At 40.8% G+C, this 15,919-nt stretch overlaps 1 pseudogene; it reads left to right on the forward strand.

Annotated features, from left to right (window-relative positions):
- Positions 1 to 13,939: 13,939 nt before the first annotated feature.
- Positions 13,940 to 15,919, forward strand: LOC149791041 (cytochrome P450 1A1-like; annotated as a pseudogene).

The following is a 15,919-nucleotide window of genomic DNA, read 5'->3' on the forward strand; positions in this document are numbered from 1 at the left end:
TATGACACAACTTTGGCCAATGATACATAGGAAACAGTCCTACCGAGTGTGATCAATACTGACCTATTCTTTCTGGAGATCACGGAAATGTTTTTTTTTTTTATATGATTGCTATGGAATGCATACTATAGATAGGGCAGCATACACTATTAACAAAAAATTTATAGAACATATCCTAGCAGACATTTCTTCTAAGCTGGATTGAAACAAGCTCAACCATTCTCAAGAAGTTGAAAATAATTATTCGATAATGTTGCCATGGAAATCACAATATCGGAAGATGAGCCACCCTGAACAAACTTGTTACAAGCAAGCCGTCAAACATTCCTGTCATATATATTCATTCGGGAAATAAACTCTTTTGCTTCCAGTAAAATATTGTAAGACCGCAATGACAAAAAGCAATCTTTAACTTTACTTTACCTCTTTGGAACCGAATCTAATATATATATATATATATATATATATATATATATATATATATATATATATATATATATATATATATATATATATATATATATATATCGTATGTTACCAAGCAACATCGTGAAATATATAGTAATATATCAGTTTCAATTTAGAAAATAAAAACAACGAGTTTGTTAGAGTGAATCCGCTTTAAGTTAGTATTTGCTCTATATTGACTGCATATCAACGTTTTTACAGCCCGTCAGGAAAAGTTTCTATTTTTGACGGAGACCTTGGCCAATATACTTGTATGCATTATTGTTATCATTTAATATACTTATATTATAAAAGAAATTACCAGGGCTTAGTATATTGTATTCTATATATGTTCACTAAGAGTATAATTGAATGAGAAGACTCATTTCAATTTTCCATGGAAACTAGTCTGGAAGATGAAAATAGATGTGCCATTTTCAGACGAAACAAGAAGAGTCGAGGGTCCCTTTTCTGAATCACACTCAAATTTTAATAAATTTGCCCATAGGTTATATATATATTTCAACGACACTCAAACATTTTTGACTACATTTGACGTCTTTTGCTAAATATTTGCAATGAAATCAAGGGATTGTAGATCTGGATATTTTCTCTTGTAAATCCATTATTGTCACAATGGCTCTCTTATATTTTAACAATTTTGCCCTAGTACTATATGCATATTTCAAACAAACAAGTCTGATAAAACATCTATACACAACTAAACCATCTTGCATTGATGATCCCTCCCTCCAATAATCCTTCATTGAAACAGGTCAACTCTTCATCTTATACGTTTGAACTCAATCAAAGTTATTTATGCCAATCTCCAAGTATCATTTCATTACAAATTTCAGATGGACGAATATACTGGTCCGCCTACAGTCCAGACAGGCGAAAATTGCATAAGTCCATTTAATGATTTACAAATAGTCAAATGAGCATTTTCTATTTCCACTGGCTAATCCGAACAAATGTTTTCCCTTGCAAATAATAGCTAAATACAACATAAAATAAGTCTGCATATCTAATTTCATAAAAACACAAGAAATATTAATGTGACACTGCCCTGTCCGAGTTATTTATATAGTGTTGAAAGGTTAAAAAATACATATTGTCCAAAAATGCATATTGTCACTACTCATACCTGACCAGTTGCAAACTACCAACATCGTAAAGCAATACACATATTCTAACCCATCCAAGAACACACATGACCCACCTGTCCAATGGGAAGCATCACGATACTTATCAACATGTTTACTAATAATTTTGTCATTAGTACCTGTAAACAAGCACATTCGCACCTATTATAAATCCTATGCAATTTTACATTCCTATCATCTTAAAATGGAGCATACGAAAATACGAAATTTCAACTAAAGCAAATCACTGTAATTTAAAGCCTTGACATTTTTAAAATAAATATAGACTCACATTTGACAATTTTTGTATTCGTTAGTCATCAGGCATGTTACGTTTAATACAGGTTTAAAGGAACACACTTATGGTGATACTAAATAGTTACACGTCTCACTAAACGCTATTGAGTCCAATCAAGACATTATTTGTGTTATTTAAAAATTAAAAATAGAAAATAAATATTAAAATAAATGCTTTATTGACCTAACTTAGATACACTTTCTTGATCTTGAAACATACACTGTTAAAGAGAAAATAAAAAATTGTTGAATAATTGAATAAAATAATGGCTTCATGAAATGGTCCGCTGTCAAAACTGATGCATCTTGCTAGAATAAACCTTTAACACCGTAGGTGCTTACATTATATTCATTGCCTCTCTGGTGCTAGCACCATAAGAAAGCGGTGCAAAGATTGGTCATACAAAACAAGTTGTAAGAACTCAGAGTATAATTGAATAAGAAGACTCATTTCAATTTTTCATGGAATCGAGTCTAGAAGTTGAAAAGTTGTGCCATTTTCAGACGAGATAAGAGAGTTCCGTTTCTGAACTACACTCAAATTTTAACAAATTTGCCCATACGTTATATGTATATTTCAACGACACTCAAACATTTTTGACTACATTTGACGTCTTTTGCTAAATATTTGCAATGAAATCAAACGATTGTAGATCTGGATATTTTCTCTGGTAAATCCATTATTGTCCCAATGGGTATCTCATATTTTAACAAATTTGCCCTATATATTTCAAACAACCAAATCTGATAAAACATCTATACACTACTAAACCATCTTCTATTGATAATCCCCCCAATAATTCTTTATTGAAACATGTCCACTCTTCATCTTATACGTTTGAACTCAAGCAAAGTTATTCATGCCAAACTCGAAGTATCATTTTATTATATATGTCAGATCCACCAATATACTTGGTCCACCTACAGTCCAGACATTGCCAAATTTGCACTGTGCATAGGTCCTTTGAATAATTCACAAATAGTCCAATGAGGATTATCTACTTTCATTGGCTACTCTGAACCAATGTTTTCCCTCTAAAATGATAGCTAAATGCAACATAAAATAAGTCTGTATACCTTATTTAACAAAAGCACAAGGGATATTAACGTGAACACTGCCCTGTCTGAGTTAATTATATAGTGTTGAAAGGTTAAAAAATGCATATTGTCACTACTCCTACCAGACACATTGCAAACCTCCTACATTGTAAAACAATACTGTCACGTTTGCCTGCCCGCGAGTACGTAAGTTAGGAACAAAGGAACGGGTTAGCGCAATAAGTATGTTGACCCTGCACTGTTACGGCGATTTTGTTTGTACAAGAACCCCCGATAGGTGTTAACACTAGCATATAGATGTTAGAAGCTTTGTTCGGAGAACAAAGGACCTTCAACGCTATTGTAAATCTCTCCGCTTTGACAGATGGCCTGAGGCACGTCTGTTAAGATGGACCGACTGGGGGTAGAATTGATGTCCAATCAGAACTGAGGAAGGGTGGGGCCATCAATTCGAATCAGAACTTAACAGTCATTTGAACTGATAACGAATTAATGATTTGTAAGCCGTCGTACTGGTAAAGAAGAATATACTCACTCCGAGGGAGCCACTCGTGATTTGGCGGGAAAACTCTTAGTACATTCTAAGGACAGAAAGCTTCGTAAAGGAAGCTTTTGGGGACAGAGTAGTCAAGTCCCGAGTTTCAGAGAGACAGGATAGAAGTAGGCGGAGAACGTCGGAAGGAGAAATAGAGAATAGAAGTAGGCGGGGAACAAGCCTCGTTGAAAGAGAAAGAGAGAAAGAAAAGGAGGAGAAAGGAAGACAAAAGGGGAGGAGGACAGGAAGAATCGGAGAACGCCGGAAGGAGGAAAGCAATTGGCGTAGTAAACTCAGATGAGTAGAAATCAAGTACAGGGGAAAGCCATCTCACACTAAAATCACGTGATGAAATAGGTTGTCACATGGTCGAGAGGAAGTAGATTGGTTGAGAAATTAATATCATTTAATTTGTATTAAATTGTTATTCTTTTGGATTTCACCTTTGTGTTCTTAATAATTTAATTGTTGATATTGCTTACTGGGGGCTCGGAGCTTTACCTCTCTCTATCACTAATTTCACTTCCTACAAAAACGGGCCAGGGTGGGAATTCCACAGTAATTCAAATAAATATTGGGAGCACCCCACCCCAACGCATAACAGTGAGTCACATAGAACTTCACAGTGGGCGCTTCGTCCGGGATATGAATTAGACAAAAATATTATCCTTACGACCTAAAGTTTTATTTGTTAGGAAGTATTAGTGAACAGTGTGAGATATTTTCCATCCTGTGTATTTTGAATTTTATGACTTTTCATCTTGTGTATGTTATATTTTGATATTTGCATGCTTGGTAGATTTTAATTACTTGCAGTAATTTTGAAGCAAATATCTAGCAAATTATCTTACCTGAGCGAAGTTAGTGGTGTTGACAGGTAAGTATTTGGTTAGAAACGTGTGACATCTGTCAATTGTTAGTGAGTTGAGACAAGGTATCACTTACTGTTAGTATCCTAATAAAATGGCTACAGAAAGACAGATGATTAAGGAGTACCGTGCCATGGGCGCGGAAGATCTCGGCTACGAGTGAGATCGCCTGGCAGCGTTCGTTGAAGAACACATAAGAGAATGGACTGCAGAAAGAGCGGTGGACAGAGATCGGGAGCTGGCCAGGATAGCAGCGGACCCAGAGCTGGAGCTGGCTAAGATAGCAGCGGACCAAGAGTTGGCCAAGATATCCGCGGACCAAGAGCTGGCCAAGATATCAGCGGACAGAGAAACACAGAAAGAGCTTGAGCTGGCCAGACTGGCTCACACTCTCGAAATGGAGAAGGTAAGGCTAGTGGCTAGGGACACCGATAGGGACGACCCCAGCATGATTCCTGAGGGAGCGTACGACCATTTATCGATCACCGAATGGTACAGATATGTATGCTGCGGTTCAATGACAAAGAAGAGTCCATTGACGATTTCCTCGTGCAATTTGAGAAACTCGCGGGCGCTCATAAAATTCCATCGCAGCATTGGGCGATTAACGTCTCAGCCTTTTTGCAAGGTGCAGCTCGTGAAGTCTACCACGGCTTAGGTGCAGACGATGCTGACGACTATAATGCGCTCAAGAAGGCCCTTCTTTACCATTATCGGCTGACTGCCGAAACGTACCGTAAACTTTTTCGGGACTCGACGAAAAAGGCAAGGGAGACCCATTCTCAATTCCACACCCGTGTTCGAGGGTTATTTGAGAAGTGGATGAAGATGGCCGAAGTCGAACGATCGTACGACGGGCTACGCGAGGTTATACTCAAGGAACATGTCCTGAGTACTTACCGTCGAGAGTTGACAGTCTTCCTAGCAGAGAGAGAGAGAGCACCGGACGCTCGAAGAGATCGCTAGCATGGCGGAGCGATACGAGCAGGTACACTCGAAGAGTGGAGGTTCCAGGGTTGCGGACTGACCCCGACCCACTGAGTCACGCCGTGTGGTTGAGGTAGAGCCGGCTGTCCGTAACCGTCAGGGCGACGGGAGGGTCGGAGGGGGATGTACAGGTAAGGATGCCAACCATAGGCCTGGACAGGCCTCACCCACGAAAGCGGGACTTGCAGGTCGGCGAGGGCCGCCGACGTGTTACAACTGCAAGCGCCCGGGGCATATTGCCAGGGACTGTCCCAAGGGCAGGCAGACCCAGGTGAATGCCGTCGCTAGGAAGGAGCGCGAGCCGGAGGCAAGCTGTAACCCAGCCAACCTCGCGTCTGCTACTGTCAACGGAGAAGGTGCCACCATCTTGTATGACACTGGGTGTAGCGTTCCAGCCCTTGTCGACAAGAAATATGTGAAGCCCGAGGATTACACAGGGGAGGTAATTGAAGCTCAGTACGCGAACAGCGCGCGTGACTCATTGACAGTGGCTGTCATTGACCTCGATTCACCGTACGTGAAGGGGAAAATTGAAGCTGCATGCTTGGATGGTCTATCACATGACGTCATACTGGGATGTCGTTATGTGTTGCCACAACCGAACCCCGAAACCTGCACACCGATGCCGGTGAGTGCTGTGGAAACCAGGTCCAAGAGTCGACAGACGAAAGCGAAGTCGGTGGAAGTTACATCGACACCAGTGAGTAACGTTCTTCCGGCCGAGTTGAGGAAGCTGCAACATGAAGACGCAACTCTGGCGCAGTTGCACAAACACGCCGCAGCAGGAACGGAGAAAGAAACTCCGAATGGCGTGGTGAAGTTCGCATACAAGAAGGGGATCTTGTATCGCCACGCCAGGAATGGTAACGAACACTTTAAGCAAGTCTTCGTGCCAAAGGAGAAGCGAGGCGAAGTGTTGAAACTCGCGCACGAGAGTCTCATGGGTGGACACATGGGAATTGCCAAGACGCGTGGCCGTCTTGTCAAAGAATTCTACTGGCCAGGGGTCCACGGAGACGTTAAACGGTTCTGTCTCTCCTGTGACAAGTGTCAGAGAATGGCACCGAAAACGGATCATCGATCCGTCCCCTTGGGGAGTACACCCCTTATCGATGAACCGTTTAGACGCGTCGCGATGGACTTGATCGGACCGATAAAGCCCGCGTCGTCGCACGGAAATCGGTATATCTTAACGGTCGTAGACTACGCTACACGCTATCCGGAGGCCGTCGCGCTGCGTAATATTGATTCGGAAACCGTCGCGGCAGCGCTGTTTGGGATTTGGTCAAGAGTCGGAGTGCCCGACGAGATCCTGACCGACCAAGGGACACAATTCTTCAGTCGCGTGATGGCAGAGGTAAACCGACTGATGTCGATTAAACATCTTACGACTACACCGTATTACCCTCAATGTAACTGGCTGGTCGAACGGTTTAACGGGATATTGAAGAACACGCTCAAGAAGCTGTGCGAAGGCCGCCCTAAAGATTGGGATAGATACATTCCTGCAATGCTTTTCGCATATCGGGAAGTACCCCAAGCGAGTTTAGGGTTTTCTCCCTTTGAACTCTTGTACGGGAGGACCGTACGTGGCCCAATCGCCGTACTGAGACAACTGTGGACGGACGATCACGCTGTGGAGGAGGTACGTACTACCTACCAGTACGTCGCGGACTTGCGCAACAAACTGGAGGAAGTTTGTTCCCTCGCACAGGAGAACCTCAAGCGAGCGAAGGCGGGTCAGGCGAAAAATTACAACAAGCGCGCAAAACCACGCCAGTTTGAAGTAAGGGACAAGGTGTTGCTGCTGCTGCCCAAGAACACAACAAGTTGCAAGTTTCCTGGAGGGGTCCATGCGTTGTCACCGAGAAGGATGGAGGTCAAACCTATCGGATACGGCTACCAACGAAGGAGAAATTGTACCATGCCAATCTCCTTAAGAGATACCGGGAAAAAGAGACCGTCAGCGATTTTGTAATCGCCACGATAGTCACCGAGGACACCGAAGGCGATACGGAATGTGCCAACACTGTTCCGAGCTGTCCGTTAACGAGGGCTGAGACACCCTCGGACGTGAAGTGCGACCCCATGTTGACTGCGATACAGCGGGAAGAGATTGAGACGTTGCTGGCCGGGTATTCCGATGTGCTTACGGAAATACCCGGGATAACGTCGCTTGTCGAGTTCGGGTTAAAGCTGGTTGACGACCTGCCAGGCCAACGGAAACCCTACCCCTTGCCCCACGCAAAACGACAAGTCGTAAGGGAGGAGATCGAGCAGATGATTGCTCTGGGAGTAATTGAACCCGCCGACTCTCCCTACAGCTCTCCGGTAGTCCTAGTGCAGAAGAAGGATGGCACCCATCGGTTTTGTGTCGACTACTGGAAGCTGAATCAGGTGGCAGAATTTCAAGTCGAAATGCTACCTGACCCGGAACATATTTTCGCTTCTGTCTCGAAAGCGAAATATTTCTCCAAGCTGCATTTGTCCAAGGGCTATTGGCAAATTCCGGTAAGGGAGGAGGATAGGGCAGAGCTCGCTTTTGCTACTCCCGACGGGACCTACCAGTGGTTGGTCATGCCGTTTTCCGGGTACAGAACGCGCCCAGCGTCTTTACTAGGATGATGCGGAAGCTGTTGGAACCCTTGCGCGATAGGGGCGTCCACAACTTCATGGATGACCTCTTGTTAGCCACAGAGACGTGGGGTGAACACCACACTCTGTTAGCTGACGCTTTGGAGCGGCTACGTCAGGCGGGATTGACAGCTCGCCCTTCCAAATGTCACCTTGGGTTCCGGACATTGGACTATTTCGGACGTACCCTGAGCCAAGGCACGCTGTCCCCAGAGAAGTCGAAGGTGGAGCAGATGAAAAACGCCGCACGGCCCACCACAAAAACTGAGGTGAGGTCATTCCTGGGATTGGCCGGGTATTACCGGAGGTATGTGGCCAATTTCAGTGCGATTGTGGGGCCGTTGTCTGACCTAACTAAGAAACGGGCCCCGAGTAAAGTTATTTGGACTGATTCGTGTGAGCACGCTTTCCAAACGCTAAAGGATAGGCTTACATCCGACACGGTTGTCCGTCTACCAGACCTGTCCAAAGACTTCGTGCTTCATACTGACGCATGTGACACGGGACTTGGAGCAGTACTACTGCAAGAACACGAGGGCACGCTTTTTCCTGTCGTGTACGGCAGTCGCAAACTGTCTGCTGCCGAGAAGAACTACTCCGTATCGGAGAGGGAATGCCTCGGAATCGTGTTCGGAATATCTCGGTTCGAGCGATACTTGTACGGACGCAAGTTCATATTGGAAACTGACCACCAACCTCTCGCCTATCTCACGCAGGGGAAATTGTCGAATGGACGCTTGATGCGATGGTCTCTGTTCTTACAGCAGTACCAGATGCAGATTAGATACGTGAAAGGAACCGATAACGTAGGTGCTGATTTCATGAGTAGGAGCGCTGAAATGTCATAGATTGTTTTATAGATAACCGTATGTTGTGTGTATATTCGTGTCCGTAGTCAGCGTGTAGTGTCGCTATAATTTGTTATTTTATTACACGCAGTAACGCGCATTTGCATTTCAAGTAATTTGTTGAATAAAATCCCGATTTTATTCTCAAGCGTGGGGGGATTGTCACGTTTGCCTGCCCGCGATTACGTAAGTTAGGAACAAAGGAATGGGTTAGTGCAATAAGTATGTCGACCCTGCACTGTTACGGCGATTTTGTTTGTACAAGAACCCCCCGATAGGTGTTAACACTAGCATATAGATGTTAGAAGCTTTGTTCGGAGAACAAAGGACCTTCAACGCTATTGTAAATCTCTCCGCTTTGACAGATGGCCTGAGGCACGTCTGTTAAGATGGACCGACTGGGGGTAGAATTGATGTCCAATCAGAACTGAGGAAGGGTAAGGCCATCAATTCGAATCAGAACTTAACAGTCATTTGAACTGATAACGAATTAATGATTTGTAAGCCGTCGTACTGGTAAAGCAGAATATACTCACTCCGAGGGAGCCACTCGTGATTTGGCGGGAAAACTGTTAGTACATTCTAAGGACAGAAAGCTTCGTAAAGGAAGCTTTTGGGGACAGAGTAGTCAAGTCCCGAGTTTCAGAGAGACAGGATGGAAGTAGGTGGAGAACGTCGGAAGGAGAAATAGAGAATAGAAGTAGGCGGGGAACAAGCCTCGTTGAAGGAGAAAGAGAGAAAGAAAAGGAGGAGGAGGAAGGAAGACAAAAGGGGAGGAGGACAGGAAGAATCGGAGAACGCCGGAAGGAGGAAAGCAATTGGCGTAGTAAACTCAGATGAGTAGAAATCAAGTACAGGGGAAAGTCATCTCACACTAAAATCACGTGATGAAATAGGTTGTCACATGGTCGAGAGGAAGTAGATTGGTTGTGAAATTAATATCATTTAATTTGTATTAAATTGTTATTCTTTTGGATTTCACCTTTGTGTTCTTAATAATTTAATTGTCGATATTGCTGACTGGGGGCTCGGAGCTTTACCTCTCTCTATCACTAATTTCACTTCCTACAAAAACGAGCCAGGGTGGGAATTCCACAGTAATTCAAATAAATATTGGGAGCACCCCACCCCAACGCATAACAGTGAGTCACATAGAACTTCACAGATACACATGTTCTAACAGATCTAAGAACACACATGACCCACCTGTCCAATGGGAAGCATAACAAAACTTAGCAACCTGTTTACTAGTAATTTTGTCCTATGCAATTTTACATTCCTAACATCTTAAAACAGAGCATATGAACGTACGAAATTTCAACTAAACCAAATCATTGTAATTTAAAGCCGTTCATTTATTTTACAATAAATATGGACACACATTTGACAATTTGTGTATTCGTTAATCAGGCATGTTACGTTTAATACAGGTGTTAAAGGAACACACTTATGGTGATACTACCGAATTACACTTCTCACTAAACGCTATTGAGACCAATCAAAATAATTATATGTGTTATTTAAAAATTAAATATAGAAAATAAATCTTGAAAAAAACTTCTGGACCTAACTTAGCTGATACACTTTCTTCATCTAGAAACATTAACTGTTAAAGAGAAAATCAAAAATTGTTCAATACTTGAAAAAAATAATGGCTTCATGAAATGGTCCACTGTCACAACTGATGCATCATACTGTAATAAAACTTTAACACCTTAGGTGCTTACATTATATTCAGTGCCTATCGGGTGCTAGCACCATAATAAAGCGGTATAACAACTGGTTATACAAAACAAGTCGAAAGAACTCAGGGTCATTATGTGCACATTAAACATAAAAGATAATAAAGATGTTAGATATTTTGTTTCTTTCAACCGTATTTTGTGTGCCTAATTATCTACCTTGCATTATATGCATTATACCAAATGCGTATATTTGCAATTACTGTTGGGCTTGAAGTACTTTTGGAAATGGTAGTGACAATCAAATGCATGTTCACCTCATGGATGTACGGAAAACATATCATGATGGAACAAAATCAATTTTGGAAAAAAATCCTGGAAGGTAAACATGCTCTACCAATGCTGATGTCATATGACTTCACTAATATGCTCTCGGTGGATGTAACTGTGGGGAGTCCGGTGGATGATTGTTTACTATGACTGATAAATATTCTCGAAGACGAATATTTTACTAGGAAAAATGTTTCTTCTTTAAATACGTTACCCAATCATAAAAGCATTGAATAAGTAAGAGGTGTAGGGACTACATCAAATAACCCTGGATATATAATCTGCTATCTCCTAAGGTATAGGACGCAACTTTTAGGTAATCTGAATGCAGGAAAATCCATCTGTCGGGACGGGGACTCAAAGCGTGAAAAACCCTCCCCCACCGTTGCAACGTCAGCGGAAGTCGGGAATCCGAGTCTTAAGAAGTTATCAATGGTCCTGGAATGGCGACCTGTTGAGCGGCGTATATAGGTCCTGCGAGATCGAATTGGGCCATTTGGGATGACAGATCTAGGATATTATAGCCAGAGAAAGTGGACTCCGATATCCATCCCACAGCCTGAATGATGTGGGTTAGCCAACAGATCCGGTTAAATGCTAGACTTGTTGTAAATGCTCTAATCTTGTGAACCATAACACGCAAGAAGTTAGTTTGAGTTAGAGTTATTTTATCTACATGCTGAGCGAATACCTCACATAATCCATGACGAGATAGTATGTTATGATTTGATCCTCATGTCCGTTTTTGAGAGATAAAAAAAGTAGTGATCTTCCTCAATTCAAAGGCTCTGTTCTATCAAGGTATCTCTTGAAAGCCCGAACAGGGGCTTTCAGGTGGCCTTCAGCTGATCTTTCCTGGTTTCAGTTGGAATTAAGCCAGTTCTTTGCAATGAAAGAGAATGCCGTCATATGCAAGACTGACTCGCATTGCCGGAACTGCACGAAATTCGGACCTGCTGATGGAGATGTATTGAAACCTGGTGTCGTGCATTAATTGCAGTAAAATAGTATTCAGCACTACACAAACTACACAACGTTTTACCTCGATAAAACACTGCCAAAGAAATATGCAAACAATTTTAAAAGCTAAATAACAGTTATGTAAACTATTGAGCAATTATATACACTATTTAGCGTCTACAAAGACTGTAAAGAAATTACATGGACTATATATGAATTACATGGACTATATAACAATTTCATGGGCTATATAGCAATTATATAGATTAGATAAAGACAATATAGAAATTTACTTAGGCTATATTGTAAAAGAGGAAATAGAGGAAGATGAACTAGTTCATCTTTTAAGTTATAAATGTTGAGCCAATAAGTTGTTGCAGTTAGCATGACAATGGAATGGGTGGGTTTCGTAACACAACTACAATGGATTTCTACATATATACAGATATTTATGTGTCAGTGACCGTCTGAATTTAGAAGAATGGAAACTGTCTATACGCTCTTTTCTTTACATATCTCGGAATACAATTTTATTTATTGGCATTGTTTATAAGCATTTTAGTGCTGAAGCATTTTCGCTCCATTTCTAAAAGAAACGCCCCACCATTGGTGTGAGGATTCATGTGGACGTCATATTTTCGTCATGCCATATTATGCATTAGAGAACATGTAAATTCAGGTAACAAAAAATGCAGGGTACACAATGTCACCACATTAATTATTTTTTGTAAAATCAAAGCTCGTATATACATTCTTAATTTGTATATATATATATATATATATATATATATATATATATATATATATATATATATATATATCGCATTAAGCATAAAATAATTACGCTTTATTAAACCTTGTTGACCTTTTATTTATTACAATTTTACTAAAGCAAAGTGGTTATGTAACACTCTGAGTATGGTTTGGAATTACATTTATGTACAAACATACAAGTCAATAAAGTGCAATTCCAAAAGAGGTGAAAATTATAATAATATTATTGATAACGTATTTTGCTATAGATAGTAAAAATAACTTCATTTGTTTATTTTACACTTTTCAATATTTTATAGCTTAATGTAACAATATTTTGAGCTGCCACCAATCCTTTTCTTGAAGCGGTGAAACTGTACTTCAGAATTAAGTCATCTATGATAGCAAATTTCAGGCAAAAAAAAATATTTTATTGTAGTTAATGCCCACAATGGAGCGATTTTAATTCGGTATAGATCGGACATATTACCGTAATTATGATTTCGTCATTCTATGTAACACAGAACGGACGGAAATTCGTTCTTTAAAGGAGTTATGTAATATTGCTAATTTACGTAATCTAGCTTAAAAGTTGTACAAAATTTTGAATTATCCGATGGGACAATGCCTTGAATAACACCTGGATTACCTCGTAGTGAACATTTTGTATGTCGGTAGAACATATGCCAAACTTACACTAATTCATAAATTAGATGGTTACATAAGGAACATTAAACTAAGATATATTGTACTAATCCTATTAGTTTCTGCCCTGTGTGGCAGAGTGCTCTAAAGTGCTCGACTTTACCTATCACTGCTATCTCACCTCAGTCATCGTGGGTTCGAGTCTCGGACTCAGCCAATTTTGGTATGTGAGAAAGCTTGCCAGTAGTTTCACGTGGGTCGGTGTTTATAAACGGGGTTTCCCTGGTTATCCCCCCCCCCCAAGTATACTCGCGGCGATTTTATACATGTGTTGATAATTGTCATTCAACCCACAAAAGCAACTGCTAACAGTGACCTATAATGACTTAGCTCATCGCGGCCATTGGTAGTGCTGCCGACGAATAAAACATTTATATTATAAAATGTGAATGACAGTGTATGTCACGTTTAAATGAGCAGACAATAAATAGCTCTTACGTAAAGGTAATCGGCCAAAGGTACATGTTAAAGGCAGCCTAAAATAACCAAAGTCACAATATAGGACACAGGTTGCTTTCAACACAGTACAACTGGTTTCTTAACACAAATACATCTGGTTTCTACATATATACAGATATATATGTGTCAGGGTGCGCTTGAAATAAGAATAATGAATACTTTCTTAGCTCTTTATTCTTTACAGTTCTCGGAATATCTTGTTATAATATTAACATTTTTCACAAGCCTAATGGTGCTCATGTATTTTGGCACCATTTCTAAAAGAAACACCCCACCGAGACCTTGGGGATTTCCAGTCATAGGACATTTACGGCTTTTAGGAGACAAACCACAGGTAACGTTTACACGTTGGAGAAAGATTTACGGGGATGTTTTCAAGATTCGGATGGGAAGCTGGGATACAGTAGTAATTAACGGTCAAAATGCTGTGAGAGACGCGTTGGAATGGACAGACGACGCATATTCTGGCAGACCTAAATTTTATACCATGAAAGTTTTAAAAGATGTCAATTCTAACGAGAGTAGTCTTGGGTTCGGATAGTTCGATTCATCCTAGTTCGTGCATAGGAAATTGGCATCGAAAGCACTTCGGACATTTTCGAATACACGGAATAATTCGGTACAGGATTTAGTGACTGATGAAGCAATGTATATGATAGATGCGTTGTTAGAACATAATGGTCGACCATTTTTCCCTGACAGTGAAATTAAAAAATCAGTCGGCAGCGTGATATATCAGTTGTGTTACGGAAGAGGTCAAGGTGTAAGAAAGGACGATTTATTTCAGACATTTCTAAAGTCAGCTGATGAATTCACTAAGTTCACTGGTGCGGGAAATCCTGTAGACGTCATGCCTTGGTTACGCTATATTATGCCATGGAAAGCACATAAATTCAGGGAACTAGTCAGGAAGAGCATACAATTTCGCGACATTAAAATCCAGGAGATCAAGCAGAACTTTGTTAGCGGTCATCTGCGGGACATAACCGATGCTTTCCTTGCAGAGGACCTAACAGATAGGAACGGTAAAAGTAAGGAAGGACAAATTTCTAGAAATCGCCTCCTGACGACACTTCAAGATCTCGTTGGAGCAGGTTTCAGCACGACTTCTAGAACTCTGCAGTGGGCGATTTTATTCATAGCAGCAAACTCTGATGTTCAGAAACGTGTTCAGGCTGAAGTTGACGCTGTAATCGGGAGCGGACGTAATGTGGATTTGAGTGACCAAAGTAAAATGCCTCTCACGGAAGCCACCATATTAGAGATCATGCGACTTTCTAGCATTGCACCCTTTGCTTTACCGCATTACACAACAATGGATACCATCTTGAACGGTTACAACATTAAGAAAGATACAGTGGTCTTTATAAACTTGCATTCACTTGCTTATGATGATGATACATGGAAGAACCCGAAAGATTCTTCAGTGAGGACGGAAAGCTGGACAAGAAGAAGGCCAGTTCCTTCCTTCCATTTGGATTAGGACGCCGACGCTGCTTGGGAGAATACCTAGCTCGCACTGAATTGTTTATATTCTTCACAACTCTCATTCAGCGTTGTAACTTCATAAGACCAGATGGTGAAACTTACACAATGGACGGAGTGTTTGGACTAGCCTACAGTCACAAACCTTACAAAGTATCAGTTGTGGAAAGACAATGAAAAACACTGACATACGTCTGAACAAGATCTAACTGAAGGAAAATGCAACAGTTTAAAGTAAATTAGAATCTCACAAGTATTGTTGATATTATAGAAATTAAATATTTCTACTGTGTTGAACAAAAATTAAATCATTTCAAGTAAATTAAGTCGCCGTGAAATCTTAGATAAAATGTACTATTTGAGTTTAGCAAAGGCTTTAAGAACGACTAAAAAGCTGGTAATAAGCTAAAGTTTATACTGTTACGGTTTTTCCAGCGTGTTAGTTCAATTCCAGTTTGACAGACTGTTTTGAACACGTTCTGATTCAATTTGATTACGTTATAAGCCAGATGTTATGTTTTTACGAATGGAAGTCTAAGATCGCTTTGTGCTTGTAGAACGTATAGGAGTGAGTAAGCGTGTCAGATGGTACTGGGTAGGAATGAATCATATCAGGTGGTGCTTGGGAGTTAGGGTTTTGTTAGACTATAGTTTTGACATAGTAATGAATATAATATGTACGAATATATTTAAAGACGAGTAAGTATACATTCTCTTTCATCAA

The sequence above is a fragment of the Sinohyriopsis cumingii genome, chromosome 10 (assembly GCF_028554795.1).
Source record: "Sinohyriopsis cumingii isolate HCF-2022 chromosome 10, ASM2855479v2, whole genome shotgun sequence".
Taxonomy (NCBI): domain Eukaryota; kingdom Metazoa; phylum Mollusca; class Bivalvia; order Unionida; family Unionidae; genus Sinohyriopsis; species Sinohyriopsis cumingii.